The sequence below is a fragment of the Ambystoma mexicanum genome, chromosome 1p (assembly GCF_040938575.1).
Source record: "Ambystoma mexicanum isolate Mex_15411 chromosome 1p, UKY_AmexF1_1, whole genome shotgun sequence".
Taxonomy (NCBI): Eukaryota; Metazoa; Chordata; class Amphibia; order Caudata; family Ambystomatidae; genus Ambystoma; species Ambystoma mexicanum.
The window spans coordinates 939,587,917-939,607,095 of record NC_090921.1 but is presented as its reverse complement, the minus strand read 5'-3'; the positions used below and the strand labels follow the sequence as shown (position 1 = coordinate 939,607,095).

The window sequence follows — 19,179 nt, the reverse complement described above, 5'->3', positions numbered from 1 at the left end:
GGGAGGCCGGCGGGCGCATGTGAATCCATGAAAGATACCAATGCTGGAGAAATGGAGTTACAAGTAAGAAACTATTCCCTTCTCCAGCATTGGATCTTTCATGGATTCACATGCTTAGAATAGAATGTACAGCAGTGATCCTGAAAAAGGGGAGGTGTGAATGCAATCCAACACCCTCCTAAGCATACATATACATAACCATGCTTGCATATAACTGCAAACGTATGTATACACAAATGTACATGCACATATCAATATCTATCTATATATATATATATATATATATATATATATGTATATATATATATATACATAAGCTAAAATAAGTACAGACCCTTCATGAAAAGGGCTTACCTCATTGAAACAGATGGCGCAAGACTGCTCTTCCCATTTGTACATCGTCCGCATGCTGCCGTTCGAGGCAGTAATGGCGGGTTAACGTGTGAGGCACTGACCACGCCGCCGCCTGGCAAATGTCTGCCAGCGGGATCCTGCCCACAACCCCGTCGAAGACGAAGTAGACCTTGTGCAATGAGCTCTCGGACGCCCTTGTAGCGGTTTTCCCACTTTGGAATGACAAAAGGCAATCGGCGACGAAACCCATCGAGACAGTCCCTGCTTTGAAATTGCTTTTCCTCTCGTCGACGGACGATATGCAAAGAAGTGTTGCTGCGTAGATCTAAGTTGTTGAGTTCGATGAAGATAACATTTTAGAGCTCTCTTCACGTCCAAGGTATGGAGGGCTTTTTCCGCAGCCGATGAGGGGGTCGCTAAAAAGGTAGGCAGGACAATGGACAAGTGTTTATGATAAGCAGTAGGAACCTTTGGGATGAAACGAGGATTAGTTGACAGAACCACTTTGTCTTTAAAGAACCTTAGGTACGGCGGGTCTATGACCAATGCTTGCAATTCTGAGAGCCGCCTAGCTGATGTTATAGCTATTAGAAAAGCCAACTTCCATGATAAGAACTTCATCGACGATGTGGCCATTGGTTCAAAGGGTGCTTTCATTAACCCTGGTAGCACCACATTAAGACTCCACGTTGGTGGAAAGCGTTCAATTGGCGGGAATGTTCGGAACAGACCCCTCATGAAGTGTTTCACCAGCCTGTCACTAAACAAGGGAGACAACTGCCTCTTCCTCGTGAACCTAGAGATGGCCGCCAGGTGTACTTTTATTGATGAAAACGATAACCCTCTCTTCGCCAGGTGTAGCAGATACGGTAGAAGTTGCTCCGGAGTTACCCTTAGAGGTTGCACTCCCGGCTGCCCTTGACACCACGTACAGAACCTTCTCCACTTACATGCGTACGACTTGTTGGTGGAAGGGGCCCGTGCTGCCTGCAGGATTCTCCGACAATCCGACAAAATGCTCAAGACACCAAACTCCGAAAAGTCAGGAACCAAGCTGTGAGATTGAGACTGTCTGGATTGTGATGCCACACTGTCCCTTCTTCCCGGGACAGGAGATTCGGAACCTTCAGAAACGTTATCGGTTGTTCTATTGACAGGTGAAGCAGGTTGGAAAACCACGGCTGCCTCAGCCAAGATGGTGCCACTAGGATGACCCGACACTTGTACCTGCGTATCCACTGCAGAGTTCTCCGTATAAGAGGGAACAGGGGGGAAGGCGTAGAGGAACTTGTCCATCCACGGGAAGGAGAACGCCTCCCCCAGAGAACCTTCCTTTGGCCACCTGCTGGCGTACAGCTCGCACTTCTTGTTCCCCTTCGTTGCGAAGAGATCCAGCGGAGGCTGCCCCCATTTCTCGAAGACCTTCGACAACTGAACGCTGTCTATCTCCCATTCGTGTATTTGGTCCATTTTTCTGCTGAGGGAGTCCGCTTGCTCGTTCCTTACTCCAGGGAGATGATGAGCTACGATGGATATATCGTGTTTCAGAGCCCAATGCCACACCTTCTGAGCCTCGATGGAAAGGGTTCTGGACCGTGTGCCCCCTTGCTTCCTTAAGTAAAACATTGCCGTCATGTTGTCTGTCAATATTCTCACTATTGACCCTCTGATGTACAGTAGGAAAGACTTCAAGGCCCAGCGCACTGCTCTCAATTCCAGAACGATGTGTAGGAGTGACTCCCTCCAGGACCATCAACCTTGCATTTGTAGAGTGCCCATGTGTGCTCCCCAGCCTGACAGTGATGCGTCCGTCACTATGGTTAGCCAAAACTCTGGCTCCTGTAGGGGTACCCCTCTGCATAGATTCTGAAAGCTCTGCCACCACTGAAGAGCTAGCAGACGGTTAGCTTGTCTGACCAGAGCCCTTGGGCCTGTGTCCACCGGTCCGCCAGGAACTCTTGAACCGGCCACATGAACAGGCGGCAGTTACCCACTAGAGGAATGCAGGATGCCCAGAATTGACACATATTTTCTTACTGATAGTCTGGTATTGATTCTCAGCCGACTTGCCAATCGATTGAGTTTGGTGATTCTGTCGAGGGATGTGCTTCACTAACCCTGACTGGGTCTCGAATTGCGCGCCCAGGAACACCAAGCTTCTCGACGACGTCAACGAAGATTTCTCAAAGTTTACCGCAAACCCCAGCCGTTGTAAAAGTTGCATGGTGGCCTGCAAACTTGTGTGAGTCGACATAGGGGAGGACCCCCTCACCAACCAGTCGTCGAGATACGGGTACACATGATGACCTTGCCTTCTCAGCCAGGCTGCCACTGGGGCCAAACATTTCGTGAACATTCTGGGGGAGGATTTCAGCCCAAAGGGAAGTACTGTGAACTGGTAGTGAGTCCGTCCTACCACAAACCTTAGGAACTTTCTGTGTCGCCGACGCATTGGTATGTGGAAGTACGCGTCCTGCAGGTCCAGAGACGCCAGAAAATCCCCTTCTTGAACTGATCGGATCACTTCCTGGAGCGTGAGCATCTTGAATTTTAGGCTTTTCAACGTCTTGTTGAGATCGCGCAGGTCTAGAATGGGATGCCATTTTCCGTTTGGTTTTATCACCACGAAGTATCGGGAATAAACTCCTTGACCCTTCTGCGATGACGGAACCAATTCTATAGCTCCTTTTTGTAACATAAGTGCTACTTCCTGCTGCAACATGCTCAGATGGGGTTGAGCTACAAACGCCGGTGGAATGTGCGGAGGGTTGCTTTTGAATTGCAGGGAATGTCCGTACCTTACTATGTCCAACACCCACTGATCCATTGTTATTGGCTCCCATTCGTCGATGCAGTACGATACTCTGCCTCCCAGAACGTTCCGATGCCCGTCATTGCTGGTCCTTGGTCTGCTTATCTCTCGTCGACGACGAGTAACCTGTTCTCTTCCTGGAGGTCTGGTAGTCCCGGCGTCGTTTTGCCACTTGAGAAGCCCGTCTGTATCCCTGGGAAGGGTACGCCGGCCTACTGAAGGATCTGTCTTTCGATGCCGAGAATCTGGAGTTTCCCGATGCTCCCCTAAAGGGACGAAAAGACCTGAAACTTCGACCACTCTGGAGGGCACCCAAGGAACGCGCCGTGTCAGAGTCCTCCTTCATGCCCTTCAGGGCCTCGTCCACCTTCTCGCCGAACAGAAGGTCTCCCTCAAGGGGCATATCCAGCACCTTGTATTGCACCTCTGGTCTAAAGTTGGTGCATTTAAGCCATGCAGCATAGGTGCCAGCCGGTGCCACATCTCTCTGTCATATCTGGCTACTATAGCCAGAGAGTTGGCTGCTTTCACTGTGGTTGCTCCTACCGACAGCACTTTTTAGCCAAAGGCATCCTGTCTTCTGGCCTCATTTTCCGGGAGGGTCGTGCACTTGTGCTGGGCCCTCGCCTTTCTCGCCGCTGCTGCTGACACCACCGAGTCAGGGGCTGGTTGGGCGGAAAGACACTTGGGGGTAGCTTCTGGGGCCTTAAATGTCTTCTCTAGGCAACCTTTTATTGCCGGTTCCGAGAAAGGGTGACGCATGGTCTGTAACCCCTTCTGCCACACATGATCCAGGATGGGTACCGAGAACACCGACCTTCTTCTCTTTCCCATGTGGTCGAAAAGAAAACAGTCCTTTCTCTCTTCCTGGGCCAACCCGAATTCTGTACACACTTTGGCCATCATAGCGTGAAATGACCCAGTGTCGTCCGGGGGAGACGGCTGAGCTGGGCTTCTTGGGGTTTCTAACTCCACCTCCGACTCCCAGGTTGGATCCCTGGAGGGGGATAGTGAGACATCCGATAGGGTCCTCCTGTCCGAGTCCGAATCTAGCAGTTCTCCCTCCTCGTGGCGTGCAGCTGAGAGGTCTTCACCCGCTGGCACTGTCGTGGGGATTGACGGAGTTGGCCGACGAGACGGGCCCGGTTCGTCGATGGTCGACCTCGCCGGAGTTGCTTCAGGTAGCCTCTTGTCCAATGACTTCAACAAGGTCTGTAACGTGGATAAAACTTCCAGCGATAAGAGTGACTGCGGATTAAGAAGAGGGGTAAACCCTGGAATGCTGGCTCCCCCGGAGAGAGGCTTTCTTATTCCTCGTAACCCGAGGTCTGCAGGGCCAGCTACTCTCACATCCTCATCTCCCGAGGACACTGACAAGGCCGCCTCTTGCTGCAGCAGGGTCTCTGGCAAAACCGGGTTGAATACTTCTGGTCGCCAGGCCTCTTGCGAAATCTCTGTCGACGAGGCTAAAGCTGGCCCTGTCGTTGTCGTCGCCGTCACCACCTACGGTCCAAGAATAGTTGAGACCAATTGTGTCAATGGTAGAGAAGGGGTCGACGACTGCCCTGCCGTCGACGACGGTGGTGGTGGTCGTGTAGGCCCCTGAGGCGTTCCCGCCTTTTCTGAACTTGACCTACAATTCTCCGCTTCTCGACTCGCGGTCGATCTATGGTGATCGCCCGAGGAGGATTTCAACCTTTCTTTTCTGTCTTTCTTCGTTGAAGATGAGGATGACGAGGCTTTCTTTGACGAGGACTCCTTAGAATGGCTTCTTGATGACTCTTTCTCCGCCGGTCGTGATTTCTTCACCGGGGGTTCCAACGATGTCGAGCGGCGCGGGGCCCCTGAAGATTTTGACGCTGAGGCCACGCTGCGCGTGGAGCCTACCTCCGAAGGCGGGTATGCCCCCGCTCCATCGTTTAACCATGCCACTAGCCGCCGACTTCGATCTTTAAGAGTCTTTTGGGAGCAGCCCTTACATATGTCGCACTTGTCTGCCGAATGATGAGGGTGTAGACAATATATGCAATCCATATGCCCATCCCCCTCATACACTTTTTTCAAACCGCACGTAGCGCACGGGCGGAACATCGCTTTCTCAGACATCTGGACAAAACTCCAACAGCACAACCTTGACAAAATAGTAGACTACGCGAGGTGATCCCACTACTTTGGAGACGGTTGAAATCTGAAGGGAGCCGCGGGGGCGGGGCATTTATACCGTTACGTCCTATCATGCGTAGACGGCCCGAAAACGACATAGATAGAAAAACTTCCGACACTTTTGTGTCCTATGGGAAACAGCTTTATAAGTGTACCGAGGGTTCCCAGTCTGTCGACGGGGAATTTTCTAAGCATGTGAATCCATGAAAGATCCAATGCTGGAGAAACTTGGCATATCCCTTCTCATATTCCCTTGTGACCCTAGGGATCTCCTCCCATGCCCCAGTGTGTTTTCAATACTGGGAGAATATTTAATCTCAATGAGAGGATGAACTGTGTTACAGGAGTACTGAGTTGTGTGAGGTAAGATCTTGGTGAATCCCTGTCAAAACCCTGGTGAGAATAAATTGCATATCTTCGCTGGGTAGACAGGTGATTCACCCCTAGCGAGATGTCATGATGTCTGGTTTTCCTCTCCAATTTGATCAGATGGAGGCCTAACCAGGTTGCCGGTGGATTTTTAATTCCCAGGTCCTCAAAGTGTTGTGCCACCGTATTGCCCAGTTGCCTATACCAATTGCTTTTCTTTCATCAGTTTGAATGAGCAATTGTGAGGCTCAGTAACATCAGCACCTTAGAATCGCTGGGCTGTATTTTTAGCCATAGTTTGCAGGCCACAATCTTCCAAAGGCAGAGCAGGGAAGGTAGCCCTAATTCCAGGCGTACTGCTTGTACTGGGACACTAGAGGGGAGGGCAAGCAGTGAGCGCAGTATTTGTGCCTTCAGCTTGGGCAACCAGTCTATAAGATTTAATGGGTAAACTTCTAGCGCATATAGGATGCTGGGTACTATCTATTGTCTGTAGGCTCTGATCTTGGCCTCCAGAGAGTGACCACCATGTATATCAATGATCTTTTTAAGCACAAGCCATTTTTTCCATACTTTGCTTGTCACTCCCTCCCTCAGTTGAGCCTGGGTCAATTTTGCTCTAATCATTGTTCAAGGTACCTATATTATTCTGTTTGTTGCAGAGTAACCCCTCCTAGGTTACCTCTTAAAGAGGGGGCTCCATATGCTCCTTTCCCCACTGTGAGAATGTTGGTCCTTGTGCTATTGGGGTATAGCCGTGTAATCTGGAATAGGTATGCAAAGACTGCAGCGATTGCTGGAGACCTATAGCGGTCCGATCTATGATAACAGTGTTGTCGGCATTTGTTAAGCAGCTCAGGACTTCCATTCCAAAATGGGTGGGGGGTGATTATGTTCCTTCTCCATGGCTTGTGCTGAGTATAATTTGTACAGGAGGGGGGCAAGAGGGCATCTTTGCTTGAGTCCTATATTGGTCATGAGAGGCTTCGATAAAGTTCCTTCTTGGGACAGTGTCACCTGGACCTCTGTTTAAGAATAAAGTGACTTGATGAAGTATAACAATGAGGGATCTATTCCCCATCTTACTAACTTCTCCCATAGCTTTTCTCTGATGACGTTCTCAAACGCAGCTGTGTAATCCACAAAAGCGATGTAAAGCGGCGAGCCAGGGTACACCTGAGTATCTGTTATCAAGGTCATCAGGGCCCATATAGGATGGGTTGTTCTGCATCCCTTCCTGATACCAGTCTGGTGGAAAGAAAGCAGGCCTTCACTCTTTACCCATTCAGCCAGAAGTTCAAGCAGTAAGGAAGGAAACATTTTTGCTCTAGGGTCCAACATTTTCAGTAGTCTAAAATGTGATGGTATGTTGTGGGGGCCCTTCTTATGCACTGGTATGAGTATGGAGTTTCTCCAACTCTTGGGTAGAATTCCCGTTTCACAAATGTGGAGGAAAAGGGATTGCAATTGCGGACTCCACACTGCTGGATCGCTCTTCATAACTACATTGCAAGGACCATCAGGGCCCATTGCCATCAACGGTTCATCTTAACTAACAACCCCTCGATGTTAGCTCCTCTTATGTGATTTTCCACCAGTGTGTCCCTCATTGGACTAACCTTCCTTGGGTTTGGGTCCCTGGGCTCCCTTGCCATCGAAAGGTTTTCCCAACAAAGATTTCCCATTGTTCCTCTGTTACCCCACATACTTCGAGCGCTATGCTGCCCGTCCCATTGCTGCTGATCAAATGCCAGAACTTCTTTGTCTCATTTGTTTTAATCAGTTTATGTGTTTCCAGGCAGCCGAGTGTTCCCCATATTTATAATTCCGTAGCTTTGTTTTATGCTTAGATCTGATCCTTTTCTGCAGTTCTCTCTTTTTTCTGCATGTGCTATGTTCCGAGATCTTTTGATTTTCCTTATCAGGGAGTTGACTTCCCTTTTTGACTTGAATATTCCTGGGTCAAATGTAGGTCTTACTTCTTCCAAATGTTTGGCGACCGCTGGCTGTCTGGTGGGAGGGTATATGGCCAGTGTAGACACCAGTCTTTTTAAGTCCCAGTTGCAATCACCAAGGATTTCTTCTTCACTCTGACCCTATGCTCTAACCGCTTTGCTGAAGTGGAAAACCCTAGCCTCAGTCCAGAATAGTCTGGATTGGCAAGCCCCGCAATGGTCGATCTCTCAATTTTTCCTTTGCACTGCTTGGGGCAGGAACGATTTCAAACCTAGGGGAGCCTCTTCTTATGGTCGTGTTTTTCAAAAATGAAATCAATGCTGCTCTTATATGTTCCATTTGACCATGTTGTTTGTGCTTCTCTGGCTTCTACTACCAAGGGGGAGAGTTCAAACTTGTCTAGGGCCTCCATCCAGTGGCATGCTCTGGTTCCCAGGCCATCCTTTCTTCCCGAGCCAATAAGGCCTAGGTGATTATACACACAGTCCACATTGAAGTCTCCTGTCAAGATGATGCCGCCCTTAGGGAAACTGTAACTCCAATTTCTAAGGGTGTCTACCAAAACCTCTCTCAGACCCTTCGTCTGTTCCCCACCTGGGGGGTGGTCATATAACGTGATCACCAAAGTGGGTTTCACTCCCAGCCATAGGTTGCTTACTTGACTACAAATTAGGTTAGTGCGGGAAGTCGCAGTTTGGTATTCTGTTAGATTCAAATATGTTTTTGCCCCAATGCACAAACCTCTCCTACGGCGCCCCCTCTCAGGGGGTTTTGATAGATTAAATATAATTGTGAAACCATCTAGCTCAAAGCCAGTCGTGAGCCAAGTCTCCTGAAAACAAAATAGCTCAGTCCTCCTGAACAGTTCCAGCGCTGGCTGATATTTAAGGATGGAATGTAAACCCCTTGTGTTCCAGGAAATAAGCTGCCAAACCTCTACCTTTTCCATCGGTCATAAATTTGATGTTTTGATTGGGGTCCAGTAGCCCCTTTGCCTCCCCTTTACCTGTCTATCTCTAGTCATTTCCCTTAATGATGGCTCTTGGTTTCTAAAGCTGGTACTATGGGGAGGGTGCTTTTGAGCGTGTGGGCCGAACAACAGAATCGCAAAACCCAGATAATTGAATGCCGGGCATTTTTGCAGACATTTTCCACCACAAAAGAAGAGACAACGTTAACCAGTACCCAGTTGATTGTACTGTCAAACTGTGGGAGCTCTAGCTTCCCTATGTACCTTGACATAATGTTTTCCAAGTTTGGAACCAGATGTAATAGTTCTAGGATCCACAAGCGATTGAAAAATGGGGTAGAGGCAGTAGGATTGGTCTCAATCAGTTTCACAAAGTGTGTGTGTGTGTGTGTGTGTGTCTCTGTAGTATTCAGCTCCGTCTCTGGTTGTAATTTTAGATTGAGAGGGAGGATGGAGTTCCTCCACTCTTCGCTTCCATAAATCTGTAAAGTTCTGTGTGCTAAGGTCTCCCTCTTTATCATTTGCTGGGTGTAGTGGCTGCAATGGTCTCCGCGGATTTTGCTTTCCACTTTCCCAGTCTCCATTGTTGCCCTCCCGCTCAGTGGAGGAGGCACAGAGGATTTATTTTTATTATTTTATTTAAATTTATATACAGCGCCACATGTTTTTGGGCCTCAGAGCACACAAATATGCACATACAAACATAGAAAAGAAGAATCAGCAGAACATACAAATACAAAACAAAGAACATCAAATACGTAAGTCGGGGGGCACTGTTGAGCAGCCAGGAAGATGGCCACCTAGCTTTTGAGCTCCGTGACCCACAGACCACAATCTGCGTACAATGGCGGAATCCTACCGCCTATACCCCCAAAAACGACGCCTGATTGCCCCCTGATCGCTGGGCATACACTGTGGAAAAACCGCTGTCAGCGCCTCGGCTGCACCCAAGATATGACCGACTACGCCGGACAGCCCTGGTGGGGCCTGCTGGGCCTGCCTCCTGGAAACTTGGAAGGCGGTGCGACCTCGGCAGCCCTCGACGGCACCGCCGCTAAGCTGCGGAAAACCCTGCCGACGAGCCCCACTGGCGTGTTGTTGAGTGCGGCGCTGCTGCGTGGAGACGGGGGACTGGACAGCTGATCTGTAATGCCAGCCGGGGCACCTCCCAATCTGTCGCTGCAGGCCTTGCTGACGGCGGGCGGCAACGTTAGGTGCCTCCAGGGGGGAGTGCTGGTGGTGCTGCCACCTCCATTGCTGCCTCACCTGGGCTCCCGTGGCCCCCTGTGTCATCGGTGCGGCTGCCGCAGCTTGCCCTCCTCCCCCCCTCATCCCCAGCATCGCCTACCATCTTCCCTGGGTGCGGCGAGGGTCTGTGGCGGCCCAATCCCACGATCCGGATCCTATGTGGGGACGCTCGCCATAACCCGACCCCCTGCGCGAGAGGCCCGGCGCTCAGGTGGTGCGGCTGGGCGCATATGAGCGGACCAGCCTTCTCGGCTCTCCCTCCTACGTACTGACTGTCCGCTCCCATGCTCTGCGGATTGGGAGCACTTCACAGCAACACAAGGTGTAGCTGAGACAGCAGGCTACGCGGCCGCCCTTCACTGGGCTAAATTAACATCTCACACTGCTGCCCCTCGCATCAGAAGGTTCCTCATATTCATGTGCTGAGAATCCACCATAGAACTGTAACTGTGCAGGGCGCTGAAGAGGAGGAAGTCACCCCGCACTACCAGCACATACAGCTGCAGCAACATCATCTCTTCATCCCGGTGGGGCCCCTTACCCACCCCATTAACAACACATCGCCCAGCGAGCCCAAATACAACTAAAGGGATACTGCCTACACAGGAGCCCACCTGACTCCCCCCAGCTCTCTCCACCCACTATACCTACGGGCACTGCGGAGCACCCGCTGCAACCCACCATTATACAGCCCTCTTGGCCACTCTTTGCCCACAGCTCCCTCATCACCACTGCCCAGCCACGGGCTGGCCACTCCCAACCCATCGGGGCAAACACTTGCATTACCAGGCTCAGACTACCTACATGCTGAAACCACTGGCCAGCTAACACCTCCACTACAGGACTCCTGACTTACGATCACCACCAAACCTGTCTGGTTAAGAGCTGCTCCCCACCACAGCAATGTCCAACAGATCACGAGGAGCTAGCAAGGTAGGCGCCATGGATAAGTTCACCAAGGCAGCGCCCAGGGCGGACCAAGCATCCTCCTCCGCAGCACAGGAGGATGGTGATATCCTGCCGGACCCGCCGCAGCCTGATTTAACTACAATGATGGAGTCCATGGCCAAAAACTTTGCAGCCTTCCATGAAATACTGGATGATATTAACGCGAATGTAGCCTCCTTAAGAGCTAAACTCGACCAGCATGGGGCCAGAATCACTGAGGCAGAGCAAAGAATAGGAACCAATGAGGACAATGTTCATACCCTACAAAACACAGTCACGGAACTCATCCGTGACATGAAGCAGGTCAAAGCTTAGTGATATGACCTTGAAACGAGGTTGCGAAGGAACAACATTCACATAGTGGGGTTTCCTCAATCTGCGCTAAAGGCTCGAATGGAACTCGCGGTCGAACAACTTCTCAAAGACCTCCTCAATAACCCCGAGCTGTCACCATTCTTCACTGTTGAACGAGCACATCACTCACTGGCACCCCGGCCTAAACCAGGAGACTTCCCCAGACCAATAATTGCAAAACTGCTAAGTTATAAGGACAGAGGCCACATACTTCACCTGGCCAGAGAGAAGGGGGAACTAAAACTGGACGCACACATCATTAGGATCTTCCTTGACTTTTTGGTGGGGGTGCAGATGCAGAGACACCAATTCGGAGGTGTGAAAAAAATGCTAAGAGAAAGGAAAATCGAGTACGCAATGCTCTTCCCGGCTCGCCTAAAATTCACTCACCGCAACAAGCTGTACTTCTTTACGGTCCCAGACGAGGCAGTCAAATTCATCGAGACACAAATCCTGCTAGTGGATCCCCCGGAGGAACCAATGGACAAGGACTAAGACCAAGGCTCCCGTGGCTCTACTGTAGGCCTCACCGGCCATGGCTGATCTATGGACTGCCCCCCAGGGGGTTGGCTTGTCCCCTCTTCTCCGTCCTTTTCTGGGCCTAACATAGCCCCAACACCAGCATCTCAAGAGCACAACATTTGGAAGGGGATACATCCCTAATTGCCTGACTATAATGGCATACACTGAGCCCGAACCTCGAAACCCAAGCCTTACTGTCAGACACCAGCCTATGGCAGTATCTGCTTATATCTCGCTACCTGTGATTAAGTTTGCTTGTTTTGTAACCTAAGTTCCATCAGCCGCTCAAAAGATTAATGATGTTTCATCATAATATGCATTAACAAATGTGGGTCAGACGGCAGCGGCAGCTCCCACTGCAGCTGCAATGCTTTCTAAGGCGGTGTGTTTATGTTTAAGCCCCGGTTGGGCTATTGGTCACGCGTCGCCAAGTTGGGGATGGCACGCAGTAGGTCGCTCTGGGGATGGGCACTATGACACTGCTAGTTTGTACCGGGCAGTGAGGGTGGGGGTGGTGATGTTGGGGAATGTTACACTAAAATCGGCAGGAAGGTAATGACTGGTTTTGAAGAGAGGCGTGTTCACGCCAACGCAGCACATATGGTTGAAAACAGAGACAGATCCTTTACTTGGGATGTCCCATAAATTGTCAGCATGGCTTTTAAAATGATGACATGGAATGTTCAGGGATTGACAAATTTCACAAAGTCCCGAAGGATCACAGCATAAGCACAAAGACATGGGATCAAGGTACTTTTATTGCAGGAGACACACGCTCTGAAACTCCTTATCAAACTTAGCACAGAGCTGTTTCCCCAACAGATTCTATACCCAATACTCTACTCAATCCAGGGGAGTCCTGACTCTCATTCACAAATCTGTAAAATTCACACTTTATACATCCCACATTGACACAGAAGGCAGATATGTGATTCTCAACTGCACTCTGGCTAATGAGGAATGCTTGCTCGCAAATTCATACGGTCCCAACACTGATTCCCCCGAATTTATAGACGCAGTGACCGCCATTCTCATGAAATATGTGGAAATCCCCATTATATGGGGGGAGACATGAATCTTATACTTGACAATGTCCTCGATAGAACAACCACTACCCGCAGGGTCACGTCTCGAGCTGCCAAGCGACTCCATACATACATGAGGTCTCTAAATCTACACGATGTGTGGAGAACGCTCCATCCCCAAGAGAGAGATTATACTTTCTATTCAACAGTACATGATAGCTCTTCAAGAATAGACATGTTCCTACTGTCGGGTGCCGGGTGGGCAGGGTGACGGATGTCAAGATCCTTGCACGCACGCTCTCTGACCACTCCCCTGTGATCCAACTGGGTAATACGCTGACTGCCCACCCCGCCTGGTGCTTTAAATCTGTTGCTCTATCTGACATTGTCTTTAAAGCTGAGATCCTTTCGGACAAAAACACGTTTTTTGAGAACAACAACACACAAGACACACACGAGGGGACCCGCTGGGAGGCATTAAAAGTATACATCAGAGGGATGTGCATCTCAAGGGAGGTGGGGGTTCTCAAAGCCATAAGGCAGGCCCTAAGCAACTCCGAAACTAAGCTTAAAACTCTAGAACGAGAACACGCTTCCGCGCCAGCTGCGGCAACCCTAGCAAAGATTAGAACAGAAATGGAACTATATGAATCTCACGCCCTGAGCGAGGCGCGGTACCATGCTCGGCCCGTGGCTGCCCGGAGGTACGGTGAGGGAGACAGACTTGGAAGAACCCTGGCTAAACTAGTGCGCGGGGAGAGAAGTAGGGCCCGAATAGATAGCATTTTAGATGGACATGGCTCATGACACTGGTCCGACCAAGCCATCATTGACACCTTCGCAAGCTTTTATGCCAGTCTATATGGCCCCCAGCTGGAACACACAGCCCATGACCTAGATGACCTGCTAGAACGTATCCCTATGACCCTCATCTCCCCAAGCAGCAAGGAACAACTCGATGCTCCTTTCACCTTGGATGAGATAGTCCAGGTAATTTCAGACCTCCCAAAGAACAAGGCCCTGGGTCCTGATGGGCTCACATCTGAGTTCTACCAGGAACATGTTGCCATTTTAGCTCCCATATTGTACGGGGTCTGGACCGAATCACTCCGGTTAGCCACCCTCCCTCCCTCCTTGAGAGAAGCCCTAATAACCGTCCTTCCCAAACCAGGGAAACCCCCAGACGAATGTGGTTCCTTTAGGCCCTCATCGCTTATCAGCACGGACATGAAAATCTTTGTTAAAATAATAGCGAACAGGTTCCTCCCATTCATGCCCCATCTGGTCCACGCAGACCAAAGTGGATTTGTTCCCGGCCGCTCTACTGCACTTAATATCCGCAGTCTATTTAATGTGATGTCCAGAATTGACCCGAAGGCTGACGCAGTGGCGGTCGCACTAGACGCCCAGAAGGCATTTGACATGGTCTCATGGTAATACTTATGGGCTGTTTTGGGAAAAAATGGGAGTAGGACCAAATATGATCTCCTATATAAAATTGCTATATACAGGACAAATGGCCAGTGTGCTAGTTAACTCCATTGTCTCCTCTCCCTTTGTGCTACACAGGGGCACCCGTCAGGGATGTCCGTTCTCCCCCATTATTTTGCGCTCGCCATTGAACCCATGGCGGACCACGTCAGGGATCGACACACCCGCAAAGGTGTTCACCTACAGGACACACCGGAAATCATCTCACTGTATGCTGATGTACTCCTATACGTCAGAAACCCTTCCATATACCTAGACCTAACCAAAATAGGCACATACTCCGGCTTCACCATCAACTATTCTAAATCAGAAATATTCCCCCTTACTGCAGCAACCCAGCAACCGTCATGTGAATTTCCCCTACGTTGGTCCCTAGGTGGTATCAGGTACCTCGGGGTGCAAGTGTCACTAACCAAAGCCTCCTTACTGGCGGATAACTACGAGACTACAGCACAGCTCATTGAATCCAAGATGCTTAAATGGCGCAACCTCCCACTGTCCCAAGCTCCTCTATATCTTTGCCAACGTACCAGTGTGGCCCGGGAAGCAATATTTCAAGAGGCTCCACTCGGCGTGCGCCCAATTTCTCTGGCATTCTGGAGCCGTCTGCAAGAGGTGGCAACATATGACCCTACCCTACGAAAAAGGGGGCTTCACAGCCCCAGAGCTAAAACTGTACTGGATCGCAGCACAGGCCCAACACGCCACGCACTGGTACGCACACTTGAACCCCCCCACGTCAAATTAGAGAAACTGGCAGGTGATGGGATCAACACCATGACCTTAATACCACACTGCACGTTCCAGTCAGACACCCCGTCAGACCCTGTGGCTACCACGATCAGAGCGTGGAACAGCATTCTGAACTCGAAACAAGAGCATCGCCCATACTATAAATGGCTCCCCATATGGCAATTTCCTGGACTCTTCCCCACACACGACCAGCATTTCCTGCGACACTGGGAGGACCTGGGCTATCAAGCACTAACTGATCTATACCCCGATGGTAAATTTATCACCCCTCAAACGTGGCGGCCCGAACACTCCAACTCAGCGCTTGAGCTGCTACAATACTTCAGGCTAAGATCGGTGGTCCGTGAAATGTGGCCCTCCTACCCAGACGAGCCCCCAGACACACCTGAACTCCAATACATTGCAAACTCCACAAGAGCAGGGACATAATATCCTCTCTTTATAAAATGCAGCTGGGAAAAATGGAGGATGCATCCCTCAAACCACGGGAAGTATGGGCAGGGAGCTAGAAATGGAAATCACTGAAGGGATGTGGAACAAAATGTGTGACCACACGAGCAAAGCCTCCCTGAGCGCTAGATTCCGTTGCATACACTTTACACACCTTAACAGACTTTATTATACACCGCACAGAGTAGCGAATTTCACACACACCCGACTCACACATGCCCGAAATGTAAATCTGAAGAGGCAGATCATATACATATGTTTTGGTCCTGTGCTGTGCTAAGTGCATTTTGGATGGAAGTGACGAAAGCGCTCTCAGAGATAGTTGGGTCCCCAGTGGACCTTGACCCATTAGCCTTGTTGTTCGGTATATGGGCTGGTGAAAATGCAAAAAAAATTAAAAATGTGTAAATGTAAGTGCTATTATCGCTAAAAGATGTATATTACAATGCTGGTAGCGCCTCTCACCTCACCCCCACCCACCCTTGAGATGTGGTTGAAAGCTCTCACCTGGGTACAAGTGTGTGAAGAAGAGTATATTGGATCCCTACCCATGCCATCACGCCCAGAAAATGTGTGGACCGAATTCTGCAGCTATCTGAACAATAGAGACAGGGTTGAATGGAGCTCCACCCCCCCGCCAGGTACGCCTGACTCACCATAAGTACTGAGCACTTTGTGCTCCTTCGTGTTGTCAATCCTCCCCCCATGCCCCTAATCTGGATTGTTTGAAATAGTGCATGATGTAATGCCTAAATGCGATATTGTGGCTCTTGTTTACCTCTGTGTAATTTGTGATGTACCTGTCTTAACTTTCTGCCAATAAAAAAAAGTTAAAAAATAAATATATACGTAAATCCATTCAAATCCATTTGATAGAAAGGACAAAGGAGGGCAGGAGTCAATACAATAATCAGGTACATTTCAATAAGAGCACAACCCCCTAATGAGCATAATCTACTACAAGTTTAGAATCTGATGAGATTTTGTAGAAATCAACACAGAGAGCTAAATCAGATATTAAGTTATTCCTGCCGCATCCCACCAATATACACTCCATATCCTCTTGGGTACACCACTGGTCGACCTTAATCCTTTTAATAATCTTAATGTCTTGTATTCTTAGTACACCCTGACTAGTCTTCTTGTGCAGCCATGCAAGTACTTTGTTCCTTAGAGCGTCTCTTGGTTCAGAACCTCCACAGGACTTCACATTAGACATAATAAAGTTCCTGGGGTCCATGACAGACTTCCTAGCAGAGTCTTCAGTGACTACAGGTATGGAAGACTTGCTGACATTAAGATGTTTCGGGATACGAAGTTTGGAATTGATATTGTGCTGTTCCAAGTGATAGCCCAAAACATGGACTGGGTCTCCTGAGTCAGCGTCAGAAGTTAACCTGGGGACTTGGGCTGACTGCTCCCTTACCGTATATGCAATTGGGGTTGAGACTAGAGGCTTAGGTAAGGCTTTCATATAGTCCATAGAGTTATACGTAGAGGGGTGCATCATGTTTCTTAACTCCGGACTCATCTGACAGGAAATATCTCTCGTTTCCCCCCACACGGATAGCCTTCCCCTCTCCTGGGGGTTTATTATTAGCATTAAGAGGGGTCGGACAGATTGGATCACATTGAGTTGTTTGGGACATCTGGGACTCAACATTTGTTGTCATGTCCATAGGCGGATCCACTGACAGGATTGATCTGTCTTTTCTGTCCAAAACTGGACTCCAGCATTGCCTATCACATCCAGCCATGGTTATTGCACAAGTTGAGTTCCCCAATCATTTTATCCTTCATTTGTTCCCATTACATTGGATTAATATGGGCCAGTTGCAAAGAAAAATAGTCCTTCTCTGGCATCGCTATGGATAACTGTGGAGAACACTCCTCAGTCGGTAGCTGAGCACTTTTTAATGTCACTTGTCCAGGTGTTAATCCTCCATTGTTAGCTTTGCAGTTATTTACTGTTTGAAAAGGTAGCATGCTATCCGCTCCATGGTCCCAACTACCAGAGATAACAATCTCAGAAGGGCATCCCAGCTCTCCGATATGATCCAAAGACTCAACCTACACTTTTGTATTAATTGCACAATTGCTGATCCACTGAAATCCGTTTCACTCGGAGTGTGGCTCTCCACGTTGCCGTGGTGGTTTAGTATAGAGCATATAGGCCGGGTTGCCCTTGGGACCGCTCCTCCAGACCATTGTTTTTTCTAAGCAGACTTAACCCAAAAAATGCCTCTATCTTTGCTTGCATTGGGTCGGAGGAGCCCCCTCTCTCTCGTTTGTCTTTTTTCCGACAGGGAGGATGAGATACATTTTGATTTTATTTTCTGAGGTCTCAGGGGGTGCTTTCCTGATGTGCGGCGGTCATTTCTGAGGGTTACTCACTGAGTGATTTTGTATTTTCCCATTTCTTTAGGCGTTTCACCGTTGGAGTGCCCAGTTTAATCCCACTCGTTGACAACTTTGTCCCAATGTTTCTTTGCGAGGTAAGGGAGGAAGGGACCGGGAGGTGAGCGGGGGAGGAGTGAAGGGGCAGGCTGAGGAATATTTTTAGGTATTCCAAGAGTCCACTGGAAGTAGGGGGAGGGAGTGAGGGAGGAAAAGTCCTTGGGTCGTCAGTTGTTCAATTTTGCACAGGTGCTCTCTGAGCTCAGAGGTAGTAGCTACCAGCAAACTGTTTGTTTGAGTGTGAAAAAAAGGTAGCTCACCCGGTTGTCGATTTCAGGGCTCCTCCTACCAGGCTCTTTGTCCGGACTCCTATACTGCTGCAGTGTCATTGGTCGTAGGATCAGGACTTTGATTGCCGGCCCGCCTCTCAGCTCCAACTGCTCCCAAACTGCAAACCAACAGCGCTTCGCTTCGCTAGCTGGAGGTTTTTGTTGTAAATGCTCCGCCTCCAAAGTGAAAACAGCAAAGAAACACTGCAGCAAGGTTCTGATCAGAAAAACTGCCTAAATAGTTTGAACACAATAACACCAACGTTAAAAGTAGGGTTTTACTTGCAGAGAATGTTAGAAGGTGCAGAATATTTCTATGTTATAAAGTTCGAATCGGCAAACACAAGTAACTGACAAAGTTGGTATTTGTACATTAAATGCTGAATCAAATATGAAACCAAGATAACATTCAGTTGAAGAAAATTGTAGATGTAAAGGTGCAAAAGAAATAAATCTGTGACAGGCAATAGTTATGGTAGCTTGAAAGAACAAGATCTCATTTATTTAAGGATTTAAGCGTACACAATGAGTAGCCATCCAAGATTCGACTGCCGATAAACACTGGGAAAACTGCTGTTAAAGAGAATCTACGGAGGTCGGAAATGAAAAGAAAATGTGTCCGTCTCCGGCAAAAAAACAAAAAAAAAATTGAAAACTATATTACTGAATAAGATATGCAAGTGGAATGGTTGACACCATAAATAATAGAGGAGCAAGAATGGAGCCATTTGGTACTACATGAGATAAGATCTGAAAAGAAGCATTAGTGCCTTTTCAAGAGACAGAAAATGAACAGTGAGCACGATAATAAAGAAAAGAATGAACGAACAGTACCAGTTATCCCGAGTGAAGATGAATAATTAATATGCGCTAGGTGATGCAGAGTATCAAACACATCTGATACATAAAGGAGCACTAGAATAGAGGATAATTCAAGATGACAAGCCTGTAAAATAACACCAGAGACTGTCAATAACACAATTTCTGTGGAATGACCTGCACGAAACCCACATTCTAATGGTGAAGTTGTTGAGATTA

General features: G+C 48.9%; 1 protein-coding gene across 1 annotated transcript in view; it reads right to left on the bottom strand.

Moving 5' to 3' along the window:
• LOC138582092 (uncharacterized) overlaps positions 1-18,261 on the bottom strand; it is a 298,917-nt gene extending 280,656 nt beyond the window's left edge. The window contains exon 1 of the mRNA XM_069653059.1: positions 18,133-18,261. The gene's annotated coding sequence lies outside the window, so the exon portion shown is untranslated. The remainder of the gene's footprint in view (positions 1-18,132) is intronic.
• Between the last annotated feature and the right edge of the window lie 918 nt (positions 18,262-19,179).